General features: G+C 40.0%; 1 protein-coding gene across 2 annotated transcripts in view; it reads right to left on the reverse strand.

The window, feature by feature from the left end:
* LOC140544060 (TANK-binding kinase 1-binding protein 1-like) overlaps positions 1 to 27,307 on the reverse strand; it is a 60,127-nt gene that overhangs the window by 30,886 nt on the left and 1,934 nt on the right. The window lies entirely within an intron of this gene.

A 27,307-nucleotide genomic window follows, 5' to 3' on the forward strand; every position in this document is an offset into this window, starting at 1 on the left:
CATTTTTCTATTACCCTTTGCCCACTCATGAGGTTTCCATGGTTTTATGTACTGAAACCAGTCATTATTTTTACTTGACTATTTAACAGCCACTCTTTATATCTTAAAAAAAAATCTGACTGTTTCTGTTCCTGTGCTTTTAAGGCTAATGTAAATGTAAATCACTTCTGTTATTTGAAAAACTGCAAATAGGTGGATTTATGTAAATGGATAGGTTTTTGGGCCATCACAAAAACAATTTGAACCACATGTACCAAAGAGGAGTGAAATGATATGATTAAAAACTTTAACAATGTTGACACACATTAACCTCTTTATTTAAAAAAAAAAGATTTGCCATGTTACAGGCCCTTTAAACCCTGTGCAGCATTGATGTTCCTATGGTCTAGCTAAACAGAGGGAGAGAGTGAATCATCTATCTCACCACTGCTGCGGTATCTGAGAGTGAGCGCACAGGCATAAGTATGGTAATTAAAATACAGGACTGATTTCTTGTCACAGCTCTGAAATGCTGGCAGGATATGAGCACAGATAGTTGGACAGGAGGACATCCTTCATTCGGCCAGTGCCTGGCAGCAAATTCGACAGGCACTTCGAACTTTCTCTCTCTCTCTTTCTCTCCCTCCCGCTCCTCATTTGCTCTGGTCTCAGGTTCACCACACGGCTATTAGTAATTCCACCATCCTCTTCTCCGGCTTCATTAGACCAATGACCGCAGGAAATTATCTGTTACCTGTAGGGCTTAGATGGCAGCGATGGACATGTGCGTTCGCACACACATACACACACACTCAGTTGAAAATACTAAAACTTTTTACTGGAGTCAAACTGGGGATTACCAGTAAAAGTAAATGAGCACTCGCCAGTGTTGAACTCACTCTGTTAAAAAGTCCATTTTTGTAAAATTGTATTTTAAGATTTACCATTATTCTGTATTACCATGGCTTAAGACCTTTACAAAGTCCTCTCAATAAAAGGCATTTATTGTAAAATAAAATAAAAACTTTAAAATGTGATATAAATATGATTGATGAAGATATATCTGGGTCCAAAGCGGTTTATCTGGGAGATAAACATGCATAGTTCCATTTTCAGGGGCATCTGTGCATGACTATGCATGTTTATCAATCATATTTTAGGCACATTTTAAGTTTTCTTTTTTTTTTTTTTTACAATAAATATGTTATTTCTGTAAGTAAAAAGACCAGTTCAAGCTGATCTTGATCTGGATGTTTCAGCAGGGGAGTAATATTAAAAACAATGACTTGAGTAGTGCAGCGTTAGGTCTAGAGTTCCAGAGAGTGGGTAGGATGGCACTCCCTCATCCTCCATAACTCGCACTCCAGTACGATGCTAGTGAATGCTAGAAACTGTGCACTTTTAAAGGTCTAAGGAAACTTCACTTAATGTAAAGGTTTTTGTACCCATTTAATGCTATCATACATTATGCTATCATACATCTCTATTACCAAATTGTTTTGGAACAAAAAGTGTTCTTTTATGGCATTGCTTACAAGAATCATTTGAAGCACCTTAATTTTAAGAGTGTATGTGTTAATGTTCAATTAAAACAAATATATATATATATTTTATATTGATTATTTTCAGTATTGTCAATGCAGCCTCAGCCCCATACATGATAATAGCCTCTTCCAAGTTGTTATGTGGGGACACAACTGTGTGTAAACAGACAATTACAAACAAGGCAATTAGGCAGTAAATTACAGTGCAGAGAAGAAAGTCTTCAGTGCGCTTTTCTGGCTGTTGATATTAGTGTACATAGATCTGAAGGTCAGAAAGCTTCAATAGCAATGACAAACCTATATAGACAAAAGTATTCGGACAGCTACATATTATACCTACAGCAGCTGTTACAACATTAAATTCTAAATCCATAGGCATCAATACAGAGTTGGTCCCCCTCAGCTATAAGAGTGGGTAAAGAACTACAAATGATTATTTATTAGTCAGCAGAGCGTTGGCGACTTTTGTGCACAATGCAACTTAGCATCTTGTTGACCACACTCTGTAACTTTACATGGTATTCTGTGGTTCCTGAATGCAGAAACTTTTCAATAATACCATTTACAGTTGATGGTGGAAAATCCATGAGGGAAGAAATTTCATGAACTGACTTGCAACGGTGACATCCTGTTATAGTACCATACTGGAATTCAGTGGGCTCTTAAGAACCACCCATTCTTTCACAAATGTGTGTAAAGGCAGACTGCACACGTTTACACCTGTGGCAATAGGAATGAAACACCTGAATTCAACAATTAAGAGGGGTGTCCCAATACTTTTGTACATATAGTCTTATAGTCACCACTTCTGACATTTCTGATAACAGTAACTATGATAATGGTGAAGATGACAACAAATACAAGTTATATATGTGTGTAAAACATGAAAATGAATGCCAAGTACTAAAGTGTGAAGGGGTTCAAGACTTATGTAAGCAGATCTGCAGACTGTATTTTGACCTTAGGAGCATATTGGTTTTCAACCTCCAACAATTCCTCAAGGATCCTATACTTTTACCAGTGTATGTTAAAGGTATGTTGAACAAACTATATATATAGCTTGTGTTAATTGGACTGTTCTGTTCTCTCATATAAAGGCATACAAAGGGAATCTTACACACCACTGCCAAGGCCAAAAGACTAGCTATTCACATCACCAAAACAGAAATCAGTATTACTGTGTAGTTAAAGCAACACTATGTAGCATTTTTATGTTAAACAGCTTTCATGTTGATGGTATAATTCTAAATTAATTTATGCTGTCCACTTTATTTTCACTATACATTCAGCAGCATGGAAAGTGGCTACTTGCTCGTACAGCCTTCAACACTGAGGCCAGAAAGCTAACGCACTATATAGGTTGCAACTAAGCTCATAGGAGAAGGTAGCTGAGGAGGGAAGACAACATGATAAGGGGGAGTGAGGGGGCACGCCAAATAGATGATGCCAGAAGCTAATGGGAAAGGTGCGTTTTACTCATCAGTTATTATCTCGACTTTTCATGATTGAGTTAGTTTGACTTAACCAGCTTAAGTGATCTTTACTTTCTGCAGTATTTAATTTAAGTTAACTTAATGAACTCAATAAGTAGTACAGTTAGCTTGTGTGGTGTATGAGCTTTCCTAACATAACCATCACACATTTAAAAATCACAGAGACTTCACCGATTCCCTGCAACATGTTTGAATTTAAATGAGCTGGCATCTGTCAGAGGTGATCCCCTTCCACCAAGGCTATCTCCAAACGATCACACACAGCGGATGAATTAATAATGATCTCCACAGGCACACACAGTCTATTTTCCTCCTCTGTAATCTCGTTAATGTGGCCAAAGCACAAAAGTGTCATTCTATCAGCTCTGCATGTTAACGCTGCTCTCATCCACAGCACAGCAATCATCCAGAGCATTATTCAGAGCACTCTTACAACCACCATCAGATTCAACTGCTTTAAGGCACACATTATGACAGACATATGCCTGCTTAGCAATCAAAAAAACATACATATATACATATTCTGATATGTGTATATATATATATATATATATATATATATATATATATATATATATATATATATATATATATATATACTGATATGTACTGTAGAAGTCATTCAAATACACAACATGAATTTGTTAAGATATAAAAAGCATTTTTGAATTTGAAACAATTTGTCTGGAGACAAAAGATACTACATACTGTTTCAGATAATATGTCACTGTGCCTGCTTCATTATGTAAAGCCACAAATGAAAGTGTCAAAGACATTTCTCATGTATTTAATTTCCAGTCAAAACAGACTTTGTGTCTCAGGAACAAAGGTGAAAACTTATCCTGAAAACAGGAATTTGCATTTAGTGGGTCCACCATTTACCTTTACCTACAGCTTCCATTATTTTCAGAAGAAAAAACTTTTTTCTGCAGGGAGATTTTTTTCCAGACCTCCAATGTTCAGTTTCTGCTTTTTACCATCCAAATATCCAAAATATGTTCAATGAGGTTGAAATCTAGACTTAGTCTGTCATTCTGAGAACACCAGCCCATCAGCCATATCTCAGTATTTATTAAACAAAAACTTACATAACTTTAGAACCAGAGATGTTTTTGTTTTATGTTGACCTGGCCTTTATCACACATTTACACACATTAAGCTCCTGTGCTCCTTTTTTAAGGATGAAACCGAACAGCAGGCTTTCACAGTTGTTTTGAAACAATCGCACCTGCACCTGTTCTCTCAGTGGGTTGTGTTCACAGGTGATAACAGACACTGTGCTAACCATTAACAGGACTGCAGGCAAGGTGTGACATCACTGGCAGTGACAAAGTGACCATTACTATAACACAGGTATGTAGATTCTCTCTCTCACACACACACATACATGCGCACCCACACGCATACATAGTCATTTGGCCATGTGGTGCAATGCAAAATGAGGTTCAAATTACTGGCTCTCAGATGCTAAAGTAAGTGGAGGCTTGTATGCTTGGAAGTTGCTCAATCAAAGCTAAAGCATGAAAAATGTTCATACGAGTGAAAGAGGACAAGTCTGCAAAGTGCTAAAACAGTTTACAAAGAGTGTGTGGTCTGGAACTGCACAGGTTTGAAAGAGAAGCCTTTTTCAGCAAAGAATAGAAACTGCTGAGACTGTAACACTGAAGTAGTCCTAACACAGGCTGGCGTCATTTAGGTATTTCTGTCTTATATCTTCAAAATGTCAACTTTACAGGAGAAGCGAAAAACTTTTTAACGTTTAATGTTAGCCAGTGTAACTGTGGCGGTGATAATATTTAATATTTAAAGTCTGATGTGACATGAAGATATTTACTATATAATTAACATTTGAGTTCCAAGAATAATCATCTACAGTCTTAAAAATAAAGGTGCCAATCAATGTACAGTTCTATAAAAGCCTCTTTTGTAAATAAGATGTGCTGGCTGGGAAGAACTAGAGTTTTAAAAACACCATTTATTACACCAATTAAAGATTTTTCCTGGAACTGTACACCCAAGCCGAGAGCCATTTAGGAGCCTTTATTATTCAGAGTGTATCCCCCCATGGATGCTATACCCCCTTTGAGAAAAGGTCAAACCAATGCAAAATTTAATAAAAGTTCAAATATGGCCTGCCCTATATGCATATATAGTCACTGTCATGCAACGTATATCATCACAAGCAGGTTTATTCCAAGTAATTTTCGAGCATTTCTATGGTCCAGGCACCATTATTTTTATGTAAAAAACAACTGCCCATATTCCCATATGTCAAAAACTGAATAAATGCAAAAATGAAGATACAAGGTTTTTGCGGGACACTGATAATATAGACCATCCGGGATCATTGGAAGACATTAGAGATGGGACGTATACCCATGTTGAAGCGACACACCACAGCCCCAACGTTAATCACTGTAGCCTTCCACATGCAACAAGCAGTGCAACAGCAGGCTCATGCACAAGCAAATCTACTTTTTGGCCACTTGCAATGTGCTACTAGAAAGAAAAATGTCACAAAAGGTTTCTTTTAACCTATGTTTTGCACTCTATTGGACAGAACAGATTACCTGTCATGTAAGACAGAGAAGGACAGATAAGCTCAGGAACCATCCAGCTGCAAGCTTAGAGAGCCTGAAATAGCAAGGTACCTTTGTTAGCTATGGCAAATCGAAATATTGTTTTAGAGAACAGCTGCAAAGTACCAAATAGAAAGCCAAGCCAAGGAAGCCAAGGAAGTCTAGCCAATGGTAAGAGCATTTCTCCAGGCTTTTATTGAGTGCTAATGATATTATTGTGACACGTGATTAACTTCTCTTATCTCACTGGACTTACTCCATATGAGCTGGGAAATGACTCACTCAATAAGCAATAGGAGACCACTATTCATTAGGTGCTTGTTTTGACTATGAGGGCCCCATTACTCCAACATCTCTCCACCCTGCACTGTGCAGTGTGTGGGCAGATGGGGTTCGCACAGGCTGGCCGAGTGGGGACAGGCTGCAGGGAGCAGCGCTGAGTGAAAGAGTGCTGAGTCTGGTGGGCAGAGAAGAGCATTATGGAGTATTTTTACCAGAGAGTGGGAGTGAGGCAGGCACTGATACTACAGCTGCCTGCTAACACCATCACAGTTACAGAGCAAACACTTTCACATGGCCATATGCATTCAGCGGTAAAGGCCAGGTCGTCAGCGGTGCAAACGGAGCCAGACTAATTTACATAAACATGTACAGTAAGAGGAGTGATGTGCAGCTACCGTCAGATCAGAGCCTGGGTTTGAAAATAATTCTTATTCAGGAGTTATAGCAACATAATGTAACAATTGTACCTTAAAATAACTGGCTTGAAATCATGTTGATGGTATACTGACCTGTCATAGGGAGAATGGACTCTTTATCGTTGCTGCCACTTGAGTCAAGTCATATTTGTGTATAATCCTCTAATATTGTTCTTCCAGCAATGATAACGCTTGTCTGAATCTCTCAGCTTGTCCAGAAATGCATGTGTATAATTCTCTATAAAGGGGTGCTCAAACTGTGATATGTATTTATGTTATGCAGTGGGGTGAATGTGAATTACACTCCTCAACTGTAGATGGAGCCCAGGAGCAAATAAATATCAATGCTTAATATCATCACAGTCCAATGAAAAACATGCATCTCCAAAATAGTGACTTTACAGAAGAAGGCAAAAATGTTCTGAACTTTAAATGGAGGTTAATGTAAAATAACTTTTTATTATTCTCCAAATTATTCTTAGTAATTTGGAGCATTGTTATTGATCTATTCATCCAGAATTACTTACACACTGTAAAGAGCTACAAGGTTCAAATAAAGGAGAAAACTAAAAACGGACAAAAATGGAGATACATGTTTTTCATTTGACAGCAGCAATATGCCAACTGAATGCATACAGTGTATTTAACCAAGCTCTCTCTGTTGGCCCAAATTTCCAGTAATGAGTTCTCCTCATAAACAAAGCCTATGAGATTAATGTAACCACCTATCGGCTATTTAAAACTTATAGTTTACTAATTAGCACACTGCAAACTACAACTCTAAACCATAATAAACTTCCCTCAAACTGCAAAATGTTTTTAAGGTAAATGAGCATCATGTTAGAACTGAGATTTTTTTTTGTTCTTCCCCTACAGTTGCTGAGTGTAATTTACTTTTACACTACTGCAGTAAATCCAAATTGTGCTTTAAGCTCCCCCTAATGGACAGCTGTGCACATGCATTTATTGAAAAGTGGAATGTGGACTGACAACAGGAGCTGTCAGTTGCAGAAACAGGATTACAGGACTGGGCCATGATAGAGATGCCATCTCCCTTTTACAAATCAGTGGAGCAACAAAATGATTTTATAGTTGTGATTTTAGTTGTGAAGGTACAATTGCTACAAATTTCCTTCCAGATATATTTGAACTGGGTTCCTTTGTCTCAAGACTTACGTTTTCTAACTTTTGTCATCTTCTCTTTAGAGGTTGGAACTAACATACCAAAATATACACCAATCAGCCATAACATACAATGGCGTCGGATACATTAGGCAGCAAGTGAACAGGAAAAATGGACAAGATCCCAGCCACTTTGACAAGAGCCAAATTGTGATGGCTACACAACTGGACCAGAACATCTCCAAAACATCAGGTTTTGTAAAGGTGCACGTATTTGTCACTGTACAGCAAAATGTGCCCTCCATATTTTACCCATCTGTGGTAGTGAACACACACACACTAGTGATCTAGTTACACACACACACCCAGAGCGGTGGGCAGCCAACTCCAGCACCTGGGGAACAGAGAGGGTAAAGGGCCTTGCTCAAGTGCCCAACAGTGGCAGCTTGCCAAGCCCGGGAATCAAACCCCCGACCCTGTTATCGATAGCCCAACGCTCTAACCGCTGAGCCAGCGCTGCCCCTAGGGAGCAGGTGGGGCTGGGCAGCCTCAGCCAACTGTGCTTGTAGGAACCTGGCTCTTGACTCGGACTTAAACCAGCAACCCTCTGATCATGGTGAGCAGTGCCTTAACCCACTGGACCACCTTGGGTATTGGGTATCGGAGACCAGCTCATTGTGTGGCTGTTTTGTGGCCCCTGCCAAAAGTGGCTGAAGAAAGGACAACCTGTGAACCGCTGACAGTGTCATGGGCAACTAATGCCAAGTTAACACTAAACATTTTTCAAGCATTTTCAAGTCGGCAACTGTTTTTGGTGCTCCACAGGTTGGAGGCAAATCAGAATTCGCTTGGTTGCTGCATGTGAACTGCTAAAAGACGTGATCAGAGAGCTTGCAGAGTGATCGCAGATGTCTTAAAAGCTCCCAACAAATATCTAGTAGGTTTAATATCAGGGCCTGCTGGCCACTTTAAATCTGGTAATGTGATACCAGATAAGTGAAGTGTGGGTAAAGTGTGACTAACAGTTTCCCACAACCACTAAAAGATTCCCGATTACATAATGCTAAAAAAAAAATCTGATCTGTTGTAAAGTAACCCAGTGGGGTGTTTTTTTGAGTCTACTGTTGTCAATTTGTATAAACGCCAGCAAGTCTATTTCAATGCGATTCGATGTGATCCCACTGCTCATTTATGCCTGAGGTTTTGCACAATGGTAATTTAGGTATAATCTAGCATTACTTCTCCTTTTTTATACACTATATGTGAATAAAAAATAAGGATATGAGATGTTATGTGTGTTGCTACCGACAACTGATGGAAGAAGGAGGAATCTTTGTCTTTCTTTCTTTCCTTCTTTCTTTCTCCTCATCAGCCTATTCGGGCTCCAACTCCTACTCAGCCATCTCTCATCTATTTGCTCCTGCCTCCCGCTCTAATCTTTTCAAGGTCTTGTTTTTCCCTCCTGCCTTGATTAACTCTCATTTGCCTCTTTCCTCGATCCATCCTTACTTCCACAGCTGCAGACCCGCTCTCCCAGCTGGAATTAAAAGTTCACTATATAGTATAGACTTTTATGTTCTAGTGCAGCTGTGTGAACATTTACATAAGTCATTAATCTGTCTAGTTATTAGAGGCCAGCTCATTGTGTGGCTGTGTAGCTCCCTAAAGCCTCTCAAATCACTCAGCTTTTAATCAGATCCACTACACAACTTCCTTCCAACCAGACCCCCTCAAAGAACCATTACACACACACACATACACACACAGGATCAAAGGAGAGCTTTGCACTTTAGTTGTCACTCTCCCCCAAGATCCCCATTCTTGTCTTTTGCATTCAACTAAGGGCACAGAGTGGGTTCAAACAAATGACAATATCAAACACAATCCTCAAAATGATAGAGGTTCCACAAGCAGTGAGTGTACTGTAAGTGCACTGTCAGTCAAATGTCTGGGGACAAGAAGCTTTTTTTTCAGAATGCATAAAAAAATGATGATACTGTAATGCCAAACATGAAAGTGTCCTTTGTGGCGATGAATTGTAGAAAGCAGTAGTGTTATGTTGCAGTTGTATTCATTATGATAGAATATCTAGTACAATTACATTGTTTAAAAAGCAAACAACCAGCATGAATCTTACCAACACACTAAACTGTGTAAAACCTTTTCATCAATTACCAAAAGAAAAACTCCCCAGTCAAAATCCCCTGATACACACAAACTGCTCCTAAACACACTTTAAAGAACTGGTACCATCGCCTCACTGCAAAGCACAGTTAGCCTTATTCTGTCATGCAGAACTTCAATTCACACAATACACACTACTCAAAAACTCCAACAGTGTGAGGATAACCATCCAGATTCAGTTGTCATGCACTGTAAAAAAAAAAAAAAAGAGACGTACTTGAAGGACCTCTAGGTTCCTCAGTGTTTTTGTTATTGGAATCATTGTGAACGCACAAGCTAATTCCAGATGGCAAGCATAGATGTGGTAGGTGATCCAAGAAAAAGAAAGACAATGACAAGCAAGACTGCTATTTTTCAAATAAGATACACCCAGAGGTCATCAACCATATTCTTTTTCATGGTACGACTATAATAGAAGCCATAAAAGGTATAAAATTTAAGCTGCTTTGATAACCAGTTGATATTTGTATATTCCAGTAAAAACAAGCTAATGGTGACAACCTATCCAATCCACTTTTCTTTGGATGTGCCAGGTAATTCTTCTCTCACATGGTCACCAGCGGAGAGGGACATAGTCAATGGCTAACAGTTTACACTGTTAATTAATAGCACCTGCAGAAGCCGATTAGTGTCAACACTGTTGGTTGTGCAGCTTTTCCATCAGGCAGCAAAATAGAGAAATTTCAGAGAAAGCTTTTCAGGATATATAGATTTTTAACAACACAACATTACATGTAAAAAGCACCTTCTGGCTTGCTAATTTGTTCAAGTTATGTTTCCATTGTTTTAAAGTAGGGTAACTGGTAGTAAATTGTATGATTTGACAAATTATAACGGAATATTTGCATAGAGTTATGTAGCTGCTAGCTACTTTTAGCAAATTTAGCAAGTTACAAGTAGCAAACTAGCCTTGCTAGACTTTCCATGTTATAAAACAAGCAAGCCAAAATATGTAAAGCATCATTTGTAAAGCAATTCTTTGTGGAATGTTTTTGTTAAATTTAGGTGTCACCAAATTTTGGAAAAAAACAAGCACTTACTATGCAAGTAGTAGGCAAAATTTATTTGTTATGGATGTCAATACACTCATGTTGTATTACCATTCAACAAATGAGCATTCAAGTTTATAGAAATGTGTTGTAATGATGGCAGTAACAATAACTGTATTTAAAACAACAAGCAGGAATGTTCACCATCTGTTCAGTGCCGTTATTAGACGTGCCAAAATTAAAACGACTGAAAAAATCCTCCGCAAATAAAGCAAACCAATTTATGTAATCTCATTAAATTGGGTGCAAAGATGCGCACACACACACTACCATATTTATACCCCCACACACATGAATCCACTTAAGCTGGATGGTGCCGGTCCCTCAAAGGAAGAGCAGTGTTGAAGATGAAGGGTTTGACAGCATGGTGTACAAGACTCCTCACTTCAAGACCAGTCTGCACATACAGAAAGCCATCATATGACGGACCAATCACATCCAGAGCCAAAGACACGGCCATGAGAGATTCAGCTTTCTGAAAACAGTTCAGTGGATGTGCCAGTTTATTCTTCTCCCACATGGTCACCAGCGTAGGGGGGCAGAGTGAAATAGAAAAGGCAGAGGGGGAGAGAGAGAGTGACAAGGAATGAGTGGAGGGAGAGAGGGAGAAAAAGAGAGAATGGGAGGTAGAGAATGAAAGAAAGGGGAGATGAAGACAGGAAGGCTGTGAAATAGATATAATAGGATAAGAAGGAGAAAGCAAGAGAGACGTGTGTGTTTTGATGCATTGCTCCATTACTCAAATGAATGGTCTGAAGTGACCTTGGCAAGGACATTTAGTGCAGCTACACAGGGCCACTGACACACAGAGAGAGAGAGAGAGAGAGAGAGAGAGAGAGAGAGAGAGAGAGAAAGAGATGAATGTTAAAGGGGGAAACATTTGCTGCTATACCAGTATGCTTATGATGTGATCTGAATAGTGTGTTGTACACACACTCATCACCTCATGTGATAATAAGGCAGCTAACATCACAGCACACACTAGGAGAGAGAGAGCGTGAGAGCAAGAACAAGGGAGAGAGCAAGAGAGGGAGTAATGTACAGCTGCCACGCAACAAAGAAAGAACAGCAAATTCTAAAGGAGGGGCCTGGGGGGATGGCTCTTCACACAACACTTACTCTGAGAAACATGGAGAGGAAAAAAGAGAAAATGAAAAACAGTACAGGTGGAGAAAATATAATAGAAAATAATAGAATAAAACAGAAGAGCAGAAATGAAGAGAAGAGATAAGGAATGAAGCGAGGAGAAGAGAAGAGAACAGCAGATCAGAGAAGAAAAGAGCAGAACAAAGAAGTGAAAATCCGAGAGGAGAAGAGCAGATTAGAGCAGAGAACCAAAGAGAAGAGAAGAGCAGAAAAGAACAGGGAACAGCACAGAAGAGCAGACCTGAGCAGAGAACCAAAGAGAAGAGCAGTCAAAAGAGCAGAGCAGAGAAAAGCAGAGCAGAAAAGAACGGGGAACAGCACAGAAGAGCAGAGCTGAGCAGATAAGAGAAAAGAGAAGAGCAGAGCAGAGAATAAAAGTAAAGAGAAGAGCAGATTGAGCAGTGAAAATAAAAGGGAAGAGCAGAGAAGAATGAAAAGAAAAGGATGATTGATGTATAGCATGACTGTAGAGTTAGACTAAGGGCCAACACAAGGGACAACACAGAACTTAAATCAGAGCATTCGAGTGGTGATCATGGGGTAACACACACACACACACACACACACACACACACACACACACACACACACACACTGTTAAGCAAAGCATTTTCCATTCAAAGGTATGACTGCTAAGTACCACTACATCAATATGTAAACCTCAAGTATCCGTCAGTATTTGTGCATGTAGACCTTAAGTGCATTTTAGCAGTTCATAAAACACACATATTGGATTGTTTTCAGCTGTCCCAACCAATATGAAAAATAGAGCCTAAATCAGTGCTGCTTTAGCTCAGAGAAGAAAATCAGGGAAATCAAAGACATGTTCCATCAGAAACATAGACAAAAAACACTCTTTATTTGTGCCATGACCTAAAGGTGGACCATTGCCCTTACTGTGCGACACTTCCAAAGACATGTTAAAGACCACAGCCACACAGAAGGTGATGTCCATCCCAGTATTGAGCAACATTTCAATGTAAATAAAGGAATATCTGTTTTCTTACTCCAGAACATGCAAGGAGCTTAGAGGAGATCAACTGAGGTCTATCCTAAAAGCAGGAGGATTTGAGATAAGAGAATGGGTTTTGTAATTTACTAGGCCATCATCCACCTGCCCGAAGAGAGTGGGAGTGCTACAACAGTGGGAGATGAATTTGCCAGTCCCAGATTGACCCACAGCAACTGACTCCAGGACTAAGTTGGCAATAAATTCCAGATACTTTGCATTCTCATCACCGTCAGGTAGCCAAACCAGTGAACCAGGAGCCATCTGCAGTGTGCACACTAGGCAGTATGACCGATATGACTGTACCATACCTTGAACCCTAAGTAAGTGAACCTAAGTGAGTGTCTGCTCGATTGTGTTAAGCAGCCTGCTCCTGAGCTTATTACACAGCCACATGATTCGAAATTGTACCATCCTGGATCTCTGAGGGTTTTTGCACACGCGTCCTATGCACCTGAAGTGCTGGATTCTTCATGAACATGAAGCACTGCTGTGCCATCAGAGCACTTGTGCAAAGTGCCTCATGCGGCGAGTGAATGCAGTTAAACCTAGAATCTTCACCAAAGCTCATCCTTGGTTTCTAAACCTGCCATTCCACTCTGCCAGTATGGACTGTTTTGGGCCATTTCAAGAGAGGGTGTAGTGAAGAGAAGGGATGGGCCAAGTGGGTAAGAGTGACAACTCCAACTTCAAGTGACAATGCAGTGTGTTCAGCTAGATCCCAAGCACCTTAAGGAGATTCATTTCTTGCAGGGAAATTCCTTATGAGCTTCTAGCAGATCAAGACACAAACCTCTGAGGAGAGTCTCAAAGAGAGCTTGCAAGCCAGAAATTTAGATTTTGTGCAACCCACCCAGCTCTCCTCATTTGGAGTTTTCTTTTGGGGGGTGGAGATTAGATCTGTCAAGGCAGCCTTTACATTCCTTTCAATTCCCAGATAGCCTTTGAAGAAGTCCTGCACACAGTACTGATATAAGTGGAGGGGATCTTCAATTCTAAGCCCATCAGTTATGTTTCATCTAATGTGATCCGAACCCTGTGACACTGAAACATCTGCTTCTTGGTCGGCCAGACTCTTCACCCCCACAAGAGATTTTCCCCCGAATCTGAATAGTGGGGAAGAAGAAAGTGGATCCACTGTCACTAGCTAGGACATCCCCTGAAACACAAATGCTACCAGCTCTAGGGGGATGAAGGCTAGAATGTGCTTCCTCCAAGTTACCTGAACCCAGCCATCACCACTTTTCACACTGCTGTGAATCATTGGACAGCTGAACACATTTGAAAGAAAGGCGAGAAAGCATTGAACAGTTGAGGCTGAGGCAAAGATCATCTTCCATCTGAATTAGATTGTATAGAGAAGTAAAAATGTCCTATATATTTAAATATTTAATTCAAACTGATTTTTTTATTTGCTTTCTTTTATTAATGGTCAACAAATGCATGCTGTTCCATGCTCCAAGCTTGCATCTGAATGCACTGAGCTGAAACAAAGAAAGTTTTATAATATTTCTTCACTGAATACTCCATATTTTTTCATATACTCTATATTTCTTCACCGTGTTTTAGCTTATTTTAGTCTGTCAGAAGCATTCCAGAGTCAACAATTCAAGTACAATTTAAGTTAGGAAGAAGCGAAATACCCTAATTGCCTTGTAACTTGTTAAGTACTGTGCATCAGAGGCTTAGTGGCACAATGACAGCACCTTTCAATACACCCTCATGCAGATTTATGGAAAAGAGATCATTCTCCTCAATTTGTTTGTCATCATGTTCCTAAGTAATGAGACATACTGTACAAATGTTTTTCTGAAGTTGAAGACTTTGTTACTGTAGCAACAATGGTGTGATTTGAAAGTGTGTATTCAGTGTGGAGTTCCTCCATCACTTCAGCTTTGTGGTCATAAGCGAATGGACAAAGGAGATGGCAGCGGCTCTTGCTCTAAGGACTCTGGTTTATTCCAATGCCCAGTAAAGTAACAGCGTTTATCAGCTAGTTTGTCTTTTAAATTGTTTACTTTAATGTTGTTTAGTTCTTTGCCCAGAAATCTTTACCAATTCAATGTCTGAACGTCCTGTTCTGGCTTGGACCTTGGCTGCTCAGGAAAGCTTGGGCTTTGAATAATGTTGATTTGACTAAGTGCCTCTTGACAAAAAATAATGGTTCTGTGCAGACTCATAGAGATTGCTTTGATTGCTCATTGCTTTAATTGCTCTTTAACATTGCTGCAAAGAAGGTCTTGTGATTGGTTCCAAAGACATCATCAACAGACATCAACAGTCACATGAAGTAATCAGGTGCAAATGGGGGCTTATATGTACAAAAATATTAAATATATATATATATATATATATATATATATATACATTTACGGCATTTAGCAGACGCTCTTATCCAGAGCGACTTACAAGGTAACTCGTATTACAGAGGAGGGTCAGTGTAGTGTTAGGAGTCTTGCCCAAGGACTCTTATTGGTGTAGCACAGCATAGTCACCCAGCCCGGGAATCGAACCCCAGTCTCCCACATGGTGTGGTAGCTCAGTGGCAGGTAGTGATGTTATCTGTTGCGCCACACCAACCACTATATATGTATATATGTGTGTACTATAGATATTATATATAGTGTGTGTATATATATATATATATATATAGCACTGCCCATCTCTACAGTCACACAGCCACTGGTGTACACCTTCTTTCCAAATGTTCAGCTCTGTAACACAGAGGGTCAGATTTATGGGAGAGTCTGCAGCAGCTCTTCCTTCTGTGCTTTGTTGTTGTCTATGAAAGCACAAGTTCAGCACCTTGTACCGCCTCCTCTGTGCTCCCCTTCACGGCCGTGTTCAGTGAAAATATGTCCAATGTTCCTGCTCTGTTGCCTGAGTAATGATTTCCACAGATATCAGCCTCTTTTGTTGTGCTAAGGCAATTTCCCCCTGCTGCATTCTCATCTCAGCAGCATGGAGAGAGGCGGTGCTGTCTGATGCTACAGCCTGATAACACGCTCATCCCTTTTCATCTTATTATACACCAATCGCACGCAGACTGCACTGGTTTATTAGTGGAAATGCCGAGCATGTTAACAATACCCATCATCCATCTGATGGCAGCTCTGTCAACAATCAGCTAGAGAGAGAGAGAGAGAGATGGAAAGATGGAAAAATAGAGATAGCAACAGACAGAAAGAGAGAATGGTTGAGAGAGAACAGTAAAGAGACCATAAGTGTTTGAAGGGTGACAATTTCTGTACAATTGCCTCTGTACAAAACCTCATAGATGTGAAATGAAGGAATCAAGACTGTAGATTTAAAAATATTGCATTAGTCATTTAGGTATGACATTCATTTTCACAGGCTCAAACATAACTGAAATAAAATACCATAATTATAAATATAAGCAGTATCCTTTGCATCCTGAAGTCAGGAACCCATGAACATCATCAACTGAGCTTCCTTCTGTAAGATACTTTGCCAGGCCTTTACTGCAGTACTTCAGTAGCTGCTTGTTTGTGGGTCCTTCCACCTTCTGTTTCGTCGTCAGTAAGTGGAAAGCATGCTCCACTGGTTTGAGGTCAAGAGACTGACTTAGCCATTTAAGAACATTCCATTTCTTTACCTTGATAAGCTCTCGGATTGCTTTGCAGCATGTTTTGGGTCGATATCCATATGTACTGTAGAAAACAAACCTTTCAGTTGTGCAGAGAGTCTGAGCAGAGAGTGTAGCACACTTCAGAATGGATTCATTACTTCTATCGGCAGTCACATCAATCAATAAAAGGTAAAGGTGCACGTATTTGTCACTGTACAGCAAAATGTGTCCTCTGCATTTAACCCATCTGGTAGTGAACACACACGCACCCAGAGCGGTGGGCAGCCAACTCCAGTGCCCGGGGAGCAGAGAGGGTAAAGGGCCTTGCTCAAGGGCCCAACAGAGGCAGTTTGCCAAGCCCGGTAATCGAACACACAACCCTGTTATCGATAGCCCAGCGCTCTAACCGCTAAGCCACCTCTGCCCCTGTGTAAACACCACCAACCCAGTTCTACTGGCAGCTGTACATGCAAATGCTTGTGCCTCCATCATGTTTGACAGATGTGATATTACTATGTATTATGAATATTTCCTTTCCTGCTCCATACTCTGGTTAATCTTGATTTCATATTAGGATCAACCATATGTGTCCCTTGATTGTAGATTGTAGTCCCATGATTGTAGATGTGTACTGCAATATACCTACTTTGTTTTTGACAAGATGTTTTTTTTTCACTAACAAAATGTTGAGTGGGTCACTTCTAACATTCCAAGTTGTTGATTTGACCACTTCTAACATTTATGCTTTCTCACTGATGGCCTCCTTCATTTGCATCAACACCTCTTTGGATCACATATTGAGAGTTCTAATGAACAGCTACCAAATGCAAATCAACAGCTGAAATCAACCCCAGACCATTTATCTACTCGCAACACATGGCCACAAATGACTTTGGAACCTGTGAAAATGGAGGTACTACTTAAGACATAGCTGTCATTCTGAACCCCCTTGAATTAATGGAACATTGTACAAAATTGTACAATAGTGATGCTCCACTGACCAGTAAAAAGGAGATTAGTGTCTCTCTCGTTGCTACTCTGGCCTCGGCATTCTGCTTACTGCACTATGTAGCTTTGGTGGAGCAAACAGGTTAACACTTGGGTCATATTTGTATAAAAGTCTATAATATTACTCTTTGACATTAGTCCACATGCATCTTTTACTTCCAGTGACTTCATGTCTCTCAGCTCATCCAGAAATGCATGTATAAAGCGTGTTCTGTAGTAGTGGCTCAAAAAACAAATCCCAACAGTGAAAATAACAGTTCTTGCATAATACTGCTTTGAGCTGAAAGTCTATATTTTAATCCCAACTTGATTATTCAGAAAATTATTATACCGAAAAATGATAGTGTCCATATACTTATGGATCTGACAGTAAATATTGAGAGATCGGAGAGAGAGAGAGAGAGAAGGAGAGAGAGATGGTTATTTTTAGGGTAACCTGAGGGAATTATCGTGGTCCGGCACTCAGAGCAAGGCAAGTGGGTAACCTGGTTTTCCTTCACTACAAAATACAATAAGAGGAACCACATATGAAACTCCAGCACGGGGCAGAATTCTCCAGCTCTACAATGTAGTCCATTATTTCTCTTCCTCTTTCTTTTAGTGCATTGCATTTCCTGTCTATTCATGTGCTGCACTCATGCTGTTACATATCCAGCCTGCTTCACTCTTCATCCCTCTGTAGTCCTCGTTTTACGTCATAATCTTTCCAGCATTCACACTCAAACTTCACTACCCTCCTCTCTCTCTCTCTCTCTTGCTCTTTCTTTCTCTCTCTCCCTCTGTCCCTCGTTTATGGATTATATTTCATTACGCCTCCATAGTAGGCACCGTGCCGTGTGTGGGCTTCAGGAGCCATCACATTACGCGACAGTTACATCATTTTCAGGCGCTCTCCTGATTAGCCGGGTGTTCTTTGATGACATTTGTAGCACCTTTTGGCCAATGGTCTGTGCATACATTTAGCCCAACTGCGGTGTACAACATTACAGAGGTGCAGCAACTTAGCAACCATTGTTTCCCTGTGCAGCCTTAAGGCAGTAGCAATAGAGTGGAGTCTTAAAGCAGTTTAAAGGTCACACGGCTAACTACACAAAGCAGAGCCAGAGCAGTGGAGTACAAAATGCTACAGACTTTCAGCGTGTGAGTCATTCGAGTCACCAAGAGCTGTTCCAAACCAGATCCAAGCAGGAGTCCAACAGGAGCTCTGCAAGTCCTTGGGCTTGCTCATGGCTAGCCCTCCTATAAAAAGGAGTACAGACTGCACAGAGAAATCTAGAGGTCAGCACCTCTGTACCCTTTTGCTTCAGAGATACAGACACAGATAACAATATGGAAGGAAAAGGCAGAAAGGACGGGTGCAGAAACAGAAGGGAGCAATCTACGAAGGGCAGAACGTACAGATAGATTTAAAAAAAAAGAGACACACCAGGCAGAGACAGCAGATATACAATATGTCTCTTAGTCTACGTTCAACTTTCAAGGTTGTAACTCAGACTTTTGCAAATTAGGTATGAGTCACAGTGGCAACCACTACAAGCCTCATTGTCAGAACAACAGTGGTGTCTGCCTCCAAACAGGTGTACTGTAATGTGCTGTCAAATTCCAGGACATTCATATTGCAACTTAGCCCTCCTGTAGCCTACCCTTGAACCGTATGCATATGCAGTTAGTTGTATGTGAAAGTACAAACACAAACCACAAACCACTATAGTTGGCACAGTTACTCCAGTTAGGCACCCCAAGTGAAGTGTTGCAAAGGCTGTTGATATGGTCCAAGGCCATGATTAATAAATCAGACCTGAGGTATGTCACCAAATTTAATTAGCAACTGTCAGCTGAATTAAACTTTTAAGCCTTTCAAGCCTCTCCAACTTTTCAGACGTTTTGCTAACACTCAGCACCTCTAAACAACTGTCTAAAGATCTGAAAGTGGACGTATTCAATGCCCACAAGGCAGTGGAAGGCTATAAGAACAGAAAACAGACAAATGTTTTCATCTTGTGATTTCTACAGTCCTAAATGTATTAAGAAATGGCTGTTGAGGGCAACTGTGGCGGTCAAGATGAGATCTACAAGGCCCAGAAACCTTCCAGAGAGAACTGTTCGTATGTTGGTAGGAAAGGCAAATTAAAATCCCTGTAAAGAGCCTGCAGAACTTGGTTCAGCTGAGTCAAGAGAGTGCTTGCACAAACATAATCTTCATCGAAAAGTCATAGGAAGGAAACTTTATCTGCGACCTCATCACAAAACTCAACATTTGAAGTCTACTATAGAACATCTAGACTAGTCAGATGACCTTTGCCAACTGTCTTGCTTTGGGGCTGTGTTGTTGCCAGTGGCATTGGCTATATTGCACGGATGGAGATTAGAACAGATTTCACTAAAGACCAGCGAATCCTGGAGTCACATATCAAACCATCTGTTTAAAGGTTGAAGCTGAAAAGGATGGCTTCTAATTTAAGATAACGATCCAAAGAATACCTCAGAACCACCATGGACTACCTGTAGAGACATAAGTTGAAGCTTTTGGAATGACTCTCACCTCCCCAGAGCTAAACATCATAGAAAAATTGTGGATAGACTTTAAACAAGCTGTGCCTGCAAGACAACCCAAGAATATCTCAGTACTAGAGGCCTTCTGCACAGAAGAGTGGGTAAAAATCCAAGCGCAAGACCAAAGACAAAAAGTGTGTACAAGCTGTACATGGTTGTGTGACCATAATGAAAAACAGTTCGATTAGAAATCCACTGTGCTTACTGCACATATTACAGCCATTATCAGGAGCAGTACCATGCGGGTTGTGTATCGTACACAGGGCAGAGGTCTGTTCACACTATTGCCTATGACATTCCAGAATGTGAACCACAAGGGCAGAAAGACTTTGGCTTTGAGCCTAACCTTAGTGTCTAAATTCTTCTGCATGAGCAGCATTCTGCAAGCTTATCAGGGGGCAGTTCTTATCAGACATGCAGAGGTCAATGTAACAGTAAAGAGTGTCCAGACCTCCGGCATTATTCATTACTGCTCACAAAACAACAGCGTGCTGAGCTGCTGTCCAGCAGTCCAATCAGATTCCTGCAAACTTGCTATTGACTGCTGTTCAGCGTGTAGACCCAGGACCATAGCGCTGGTGTCACAGTGATGAATGCTAACCGCAAAAACGGCATAAGGACAGGGGCAGGATGGAGATGTCATCTTTGAAGAATTGCTCCTTATGCTCGGCTCCGCTCCGCTCTTTCGTAGCACTCAGATATTAAAAAAAGCAGCCAGCTTCCTGCCAAACAGTCGCAACTCCTGCAATCAATCAGCTTTGTCAGAAGCACTTCAAATCCCCAACCAAAGCAGCTCTGCTCAAGGAGCCAAGCATGCACTCTGTGCCCTTGTGGTCTGCGAGACTTCAGGCTCACACATTTGAAGCGTCAGAGTCAACATTTCTATTTGTGTCACAGCCTTTTTTTTGTTGTACAGAGAAGATCGATTTTTTTTCTTCTTTCAGGTAATTCCTTTTCCCCTTTTTTGACACTGCCAAGCTGCTTATCAGCCTTGCCATTAATTTAGCATTGAAAAGGTTCTTGTTTGCATATCGGCTGCTGACATGCTTGTGGGAGAAGCGTAAGCTGACAAAACAAAAGCAGCGGTGCACTTAATACCCATTCACATGCTGGCCTTCTTAAAGTAAAAATAAAAAAAAGCAGCCTTTGAAAAATGACCAGAGCTCGTTTTTTAACTCCTGCAACAACATGAAAGCTCTTGAAGGGTTGGAGAAGATCAAAAGAAACATTTTACCATCTGTTCAGCACTGGATCGCATCAGGTTGAAAACACATGGCGAACAAAAGAGTATGTGGGGGTGGAGTGAACTGTTAAATATTCAGACGTTTCTGGCAGACACCTTCAAGATCTAAAGGTGAGCACTGCTTTACACATTTAGCCAGGTTCTATAAAGTACCAAAAGTGGAACCCTAATTACTTCCATTCTCAACAGGGTAAAGAACAACATTAAACAGGTCCTCCATCGCAGAGTATTCTTAAGGCTAATTTTTATTTATGTTCAACGTTATATAATAATGGTGGTTGTATATAGTGGTGGCTTAGCGGTTATCGATAACAGGGTTGTGGGTTTGATTCCCGGGCTCGGCAAGCTGCCACTGTTGGGCCCTTGAGCAAGGCCCTTTACCCTCTCTGCTCCCCGGGCGCTGGAGTTGGCTGCCCACCGCTCTGGGTGTGTGTGTACTCACTGCCTCTAACACACGTGTGTGTGTGTTCACTACCAGATGGGTTAAATGCGGAGGACACATTTTGCTGTACAGTGCTGTACAGTGACAAATACATGCACCTTTCCCAAAATACGGATACGGGTGGAGCTTTTGGTCCGAACTGTAAGCACTTCATCCCTATCTGTGCACATTCTCAGAAAGCTTATGGATATGGACAGAACGGAGCAGTACCACTGGAAACTGTGGGAGCAGTAGGCAGTAGTTCAAGTGAAACACAATGTTTGTCATATAGACACAAAGAAGAAGAACCTTTTTACACCATTCTTTAGTAGTCTAGAACGCTGCCGCTTCTGACATTTTTGTAGTAAGTACATTATCACAACCTCCTTCATTGTCACCATGTTTATTGTTGTCGGAAACTGTTCACTCCTAACTGCCCTCTAGTGGACGTATTGCTTAACATCCATGCCAATGTAAAGGATGCATAGAAGTATGTGGGCAGTGACTGTTACATTACATTTTATTTACCTAATGCTCTTATCCAGAGCAACAGAGCAGAGCTAACACCTAAATCATGCTACATTGGTTGGTAAATGCAGTGTTAGGAGCCAAGCCAGGGTATCAAACCCTAGTTTGAAGTTAGCAAAAATGGAAATCTATTTAACTTGGCATAGTTTAATAAGAGTTCGATACATAGAAGTGACAGACTGTGAACCTCAAACATCAGCAAAACAGAACTAGACTAAAACCTACAAAGAATCTGGCTACAATCCTTCAGCTAGCTAACTCCACTCCATGCCGAAAGGTCCCCAGGAGTACATAAATACTATTTGGCAAGACACTGGAATAATTACAACAACAAAACAAAATGACAAAAAAAATTTCTGGTTACAGTGCTAAGCTATGCTATACTATATGGCTCCCGTAAGCCGTTGTGGTGTCATAAACCAGTCACTAAAAGCAGAGTTTATCTTTGGGTTTTTTTAAAGGAAAATCAGCTGGTAACAGGGTTGTAAATAGGCTTGTTAAACCACATCTGGACATTTTTGCCCCAACCAAAATTACATAGTGACTATTTATACATCAAAGAACAACTTAAAGTCCTTGGTAAATGTATTCTATGGCATCTCTACCCATCTACGTTTATGTGCTCTCTCTTCTCACCCCTCTTCCTCTTGTGTCCTCTTTATCCCCCACCCTACTGCTCTCCTGTTTTCCTAAAGTGCCCTTTTTGACCTGCCCAGACGTTCATGAATATTCCAGTGCAGCATAAACTGCCCTAGGAGCATCTGAGCTACTGCTGCTTTTTTAGCAGTCTATAAGCATCCTACATGAAAGTACGTCTCCGTCAGTTTTGTATGAGAGGTGAAAAGAAGAAGAAAAGAAGCAACATCATTAGTGTCACATTCAGCAGTTTCAATGTGCATTGTGTTCAGTAGGCCACTCGGTACTCCTAGAGTGCTTTGTAAGTGTATTATAAGTGCTTATGCAAATAATCTTGGCTCGCGTCTCACTGTACATAAGAAACTTGAGCGTAAATCCCATTAGAAAATACTGTCAGGTGGATTGCTTCCTACTCACTGCAATTCATCTTTAATCCTGCACACTAAGAGAAGTAGATTATTGACTCAATCCATGTGCTTTTACAACTGTGCTCTATGCTCTATGCCTTTGGAGAACCCTAATAGCTTTTTGGTGGTTGGTTAGATGGTTGGATGGTTTTAGTACAATTCGGAAAGAGATGTGTGAGTGTGAGGAACCTCTTCAAAATTTTATTCCTTATGCTCTGTGACTTTTATTACACCCTAAGGATTGGGGGACCAAAATGGCTGAGTTGTTCCTGAGTTATAACAGTGGGGAGAAAAAGGCCAGGAGCATGTTTAAGAGGTAAGAGAAGCAGCACATAGTGCACAATTAAACATAAAGGTTCCTAAAGGGTCTTATCTTGTGGATATGGTTCTTTAGGTGGTGCCATAGAAGAACCATGTTTGGTTCTATAAGAGAATTTTTGTTAGGTAGATGTGAGTAAGGAACCTTTTAAAGGCCTAAAGAAGTTAATATAATTAGAAGAAGTATAATATATATTTAGCAATGTAAAAGGTTCTTCACAGTCAACTTTCAACTTTACAAAAATGATCCTTTAGGGATCCAAAAGAGGTTCTTCTATGGCAAGGCTTAAAAGAACCTTTGTAGCACATTTTTAGTTTAAAGAATGTAATAAAAGACTTCTATAAAGGCAATCTAGAGTCATTACATTATGTAAATGTCCTTTACTGACATGGCAAATTCACTGAAAATTTCTGTTAGGAAGCCAAAAGTGTTTTTTCCAATTTATCACTGTAAAACTAGTGTGACAGCACAATGATGAAAATAGAACACAAGATGGCACAGTAAACCTGATTACATTAAAGTCATAGAAGAACTCCACTGTGAAGCAGAAGTAAGAGTCTGGCATGGCAAACATATTTAAACCAGGTAATCAAAGCACACTATGGTGGCATACACAGAAAATTGCCTAACTCATCAAAAATGCATTGTTTGAGATTTGCCACTCTGGCTGAGTCTTCTCTGACAGCCTCATTGCTAAATTGTGCCATCTGGATGCATCAAGGAGCAGGAGGCTTCAGTAAGAACAGATCATATGACCTGCACACCAACTAACTCCAAATCAAATCAGCGGCCACACATGCAGAATCGGATAAAGCAGAGCAATAGTAATTGATCACTATTTGGCTATGATTTTTAAGGGTCCTTTAGTAAAATCATTGATTATTTAATGTTCAGATGTACATTTTTTTATAATGTCATTTAATTATTGCCACCTGATGTTTTTGATGATCAGTTATGTTGTCTATTGCATCAAGTACTATTATTAACTATTATGAATTATTATTAATGTTGTTGTTGTTGTTGTTGTTGTTTTTAACAATTAGTATTAGTAGTAATAGTTTAATGAGCCGCAAAATAATGTATCCTTGCTGTCATACCAAAACTGTGTACATTATGTCCAAATAATGTTTATGGACACCCCTTTTAATGAATGCATTCAGCTACTTTAACACCCATTGCTGATACAGAGGTGCAAAGAGAGTTACACATAAGTTAATCATTCCCTGGTGTAATAATAAATGTGAAGGAAAAAAATCTAATCCAATGAAAATTAAGAAAAAGTTATTTCAAGAATGTAAACAATGTAAACATTGGTTAGTCGGTTCAGCCTAAAAACGAATTACTAGTAACAACTAACTGGATTTATTTAACTCAAATAATACTTTGATCGAACCATTATTTGACAGTGAAGGTTTCTAGTGAGAATAAATATATATATATATATATTTATATATATATAAGTCTCACATATAATACATAGTTAAATTAAATCTTTAAAGCACCAAAAAGGATTATAGTGGAAGTTGAGTGTAGGCCTGATTGTTGAGTAAAAGAGTGCCCACTCTAGACTCACTACCTTGTTAAGAATTTTATAATAAGCATGTGCGCCCCCTTCACAAGTAATAACAATGTATCACAATTAAAAAGAAAATTCCAGCAAAAAGTTGCAAAGAAGTCTGTTCCCGCCAGACACCACTTATGTGGCTGCGATTAGCCGCAGGGCAAAAGTCATGATTCATCTCCCGACATCAGACTCTGAAATTAGCTCCCGCGGACAGATTCCCACAGGCAACATAACAGCAATGCTGCAAATGAAGTGCACAGCAATCACGTCAAGCCTCTAAATCAGGGGCACCCAACTCTCTGAACTCGAATGCAGTTCAGTGACTGTCCCACTCAAACATACTTGATGCAACTCATCATTTAATTACCAGGTTTAGTAGGTGTGTCAGAGCAGTGAAAGTGCCAGACTGTGCTGGACTCTGGTCTTCCAGCACCACAGCTGAGCTCCCCTCCTCTAAATGGAGTGGAATGTTAAGGTCAAGTGGTTAGGACTACATTACCCATGATTACCAATTGCTGTGATTAACAAGGCATAAAGGCTTTCTGAGGTAACCTGCATTGTACTGCTCTTTAATTAATTTTCGACCAGCTGTGAAAGAGTTGGCCTGTTTGGATTTAGAGACCAATGGCAGTTTTGACAAACAAGCAAACAAACATACAAACAAATGGAAGTTCTGGGTATTGAAGTTAGGCTATAGCTATGGGCAATTGGTGTATGAACCTTTAAAGCAGCTTTGTTCACTACTATTATGACCACACAATGAACAGGCCTGCTCAGGATCACCAAGATCTTGACTTAATCAAAAACATCACATCAAAAATCAGTTTTTTTTCACAAAAACTGTGTTGTAAAATGACTCATATTCATCTGTCACAGAGGTCCCTTGCTAACTGTTTTGAGAGCTCCTCCAAAAACAAGGCCTAAACACTACAGCTGAGGAGTGTTTATCCCTCTTCACGGCTCGATGGAAAGTGTCAACACACCACACAATGTAGCAAAAGGCTAAAGAGACTCAGCGGACATGATTCAGCACCGGGAGCTGTCCACCCAGGCAGCAGCACGACCTACTGTATACTATGTGTCCTAGTATGTATACACCCCTTGTAATTAATGCATTTGCCTGCTTTAAGGTGCAGACATGGGCATTCAGTTGTGCACGTGGAGCTACTATAGTCTCCACAGAAAAGCACTGCCAGTAGAATGAGGTGCTCTGGTGCAGCTACACATGAGGATACAGTCACAATGCCCAATACCAAGCAGTACACAGGATTATAAATACCCTTTATAACCCTTACATCTGTGAAGTTACTGCAGAACTGAATATGAACACTTCATTTAATCCCTGTTCTATAACACTGACATAACCATGCTATAAACACCATGATAAATTTCATTAGCTGTTATGAGCTGTCATGACGGATTGTGCCCTCATAAACAATAATTGTTAGAACAGAAACTCTGTTTGAGGAGTTTTTCATTAAGGGTGGGTGATATGGTAAATCTTTTATCACAAAGAACATTTTCAAACAATATTTATCAGAAATTATTGTGATGTTCATCAGAGACAATTGCATCAGTAGCCTCAGATTTTAAAAGCTGAATACAATCTCATACTTATTATAGTGATTTTTATTCAACATTTGTGGACTCCAATGAAACATAGCTAAGTAGGTTTGTTGTAAAGAAACGTAAAGAAATGTAGTTACACTGTTTTTTAAGCACTGTGGATATCCACAGTACAATCAGAAAATCTTATTGTGCAGCACAATAACAAAACATATTACAGTATAATAAAATAGTCATATTGCCTTCCTCTACTTTTATGTCACATTCCATTAGCATGTGGCATAAACTTGTGGCACACCAAAAAAAACTTCAGTGTCTTTCACAAGAATTTCTGGTAATGGTATTAAAACTGTTTTATTAATGGACATAAAATCCAATTCTCATCCCAGCAAACCTTTGACCTTTGAATCAGTGCTAAAATGATGCTGCTGAATGTGATTTCAATGTAGTTTACATGATGACTGTTCGCTTGGATGACGCTACTTTTAACAGGATAAGACAGCGGACATGGTTTACGTCATAGCCAAAGTATGCAGAGTTACAATGGGTTACAAAGGGTTTTTCGAGCAATGCCACGGAAGAACCATTTTTGTAAAGAGACAGTAAAGATCCTTTAAATTGGTACGTAACCTTTACAATGAGCTCCTTAAACCTCTAAAAGTGGTTCTTC

Source organism: Salminus brasiliensis, chromosome 22, assembly GCF_030463535.1.
Source record: "Salminus brasiliensis chromosome 22, fSalBra1.hap2, whole genome shotgun sequence".
In the NCBI taxonomy this organism is placed as follows: Eukaryota; Metazoa; Chordata; class Actinopteri; order Characiformes; family Bryconidae; genus Salminus; species Salminus brasiliensis.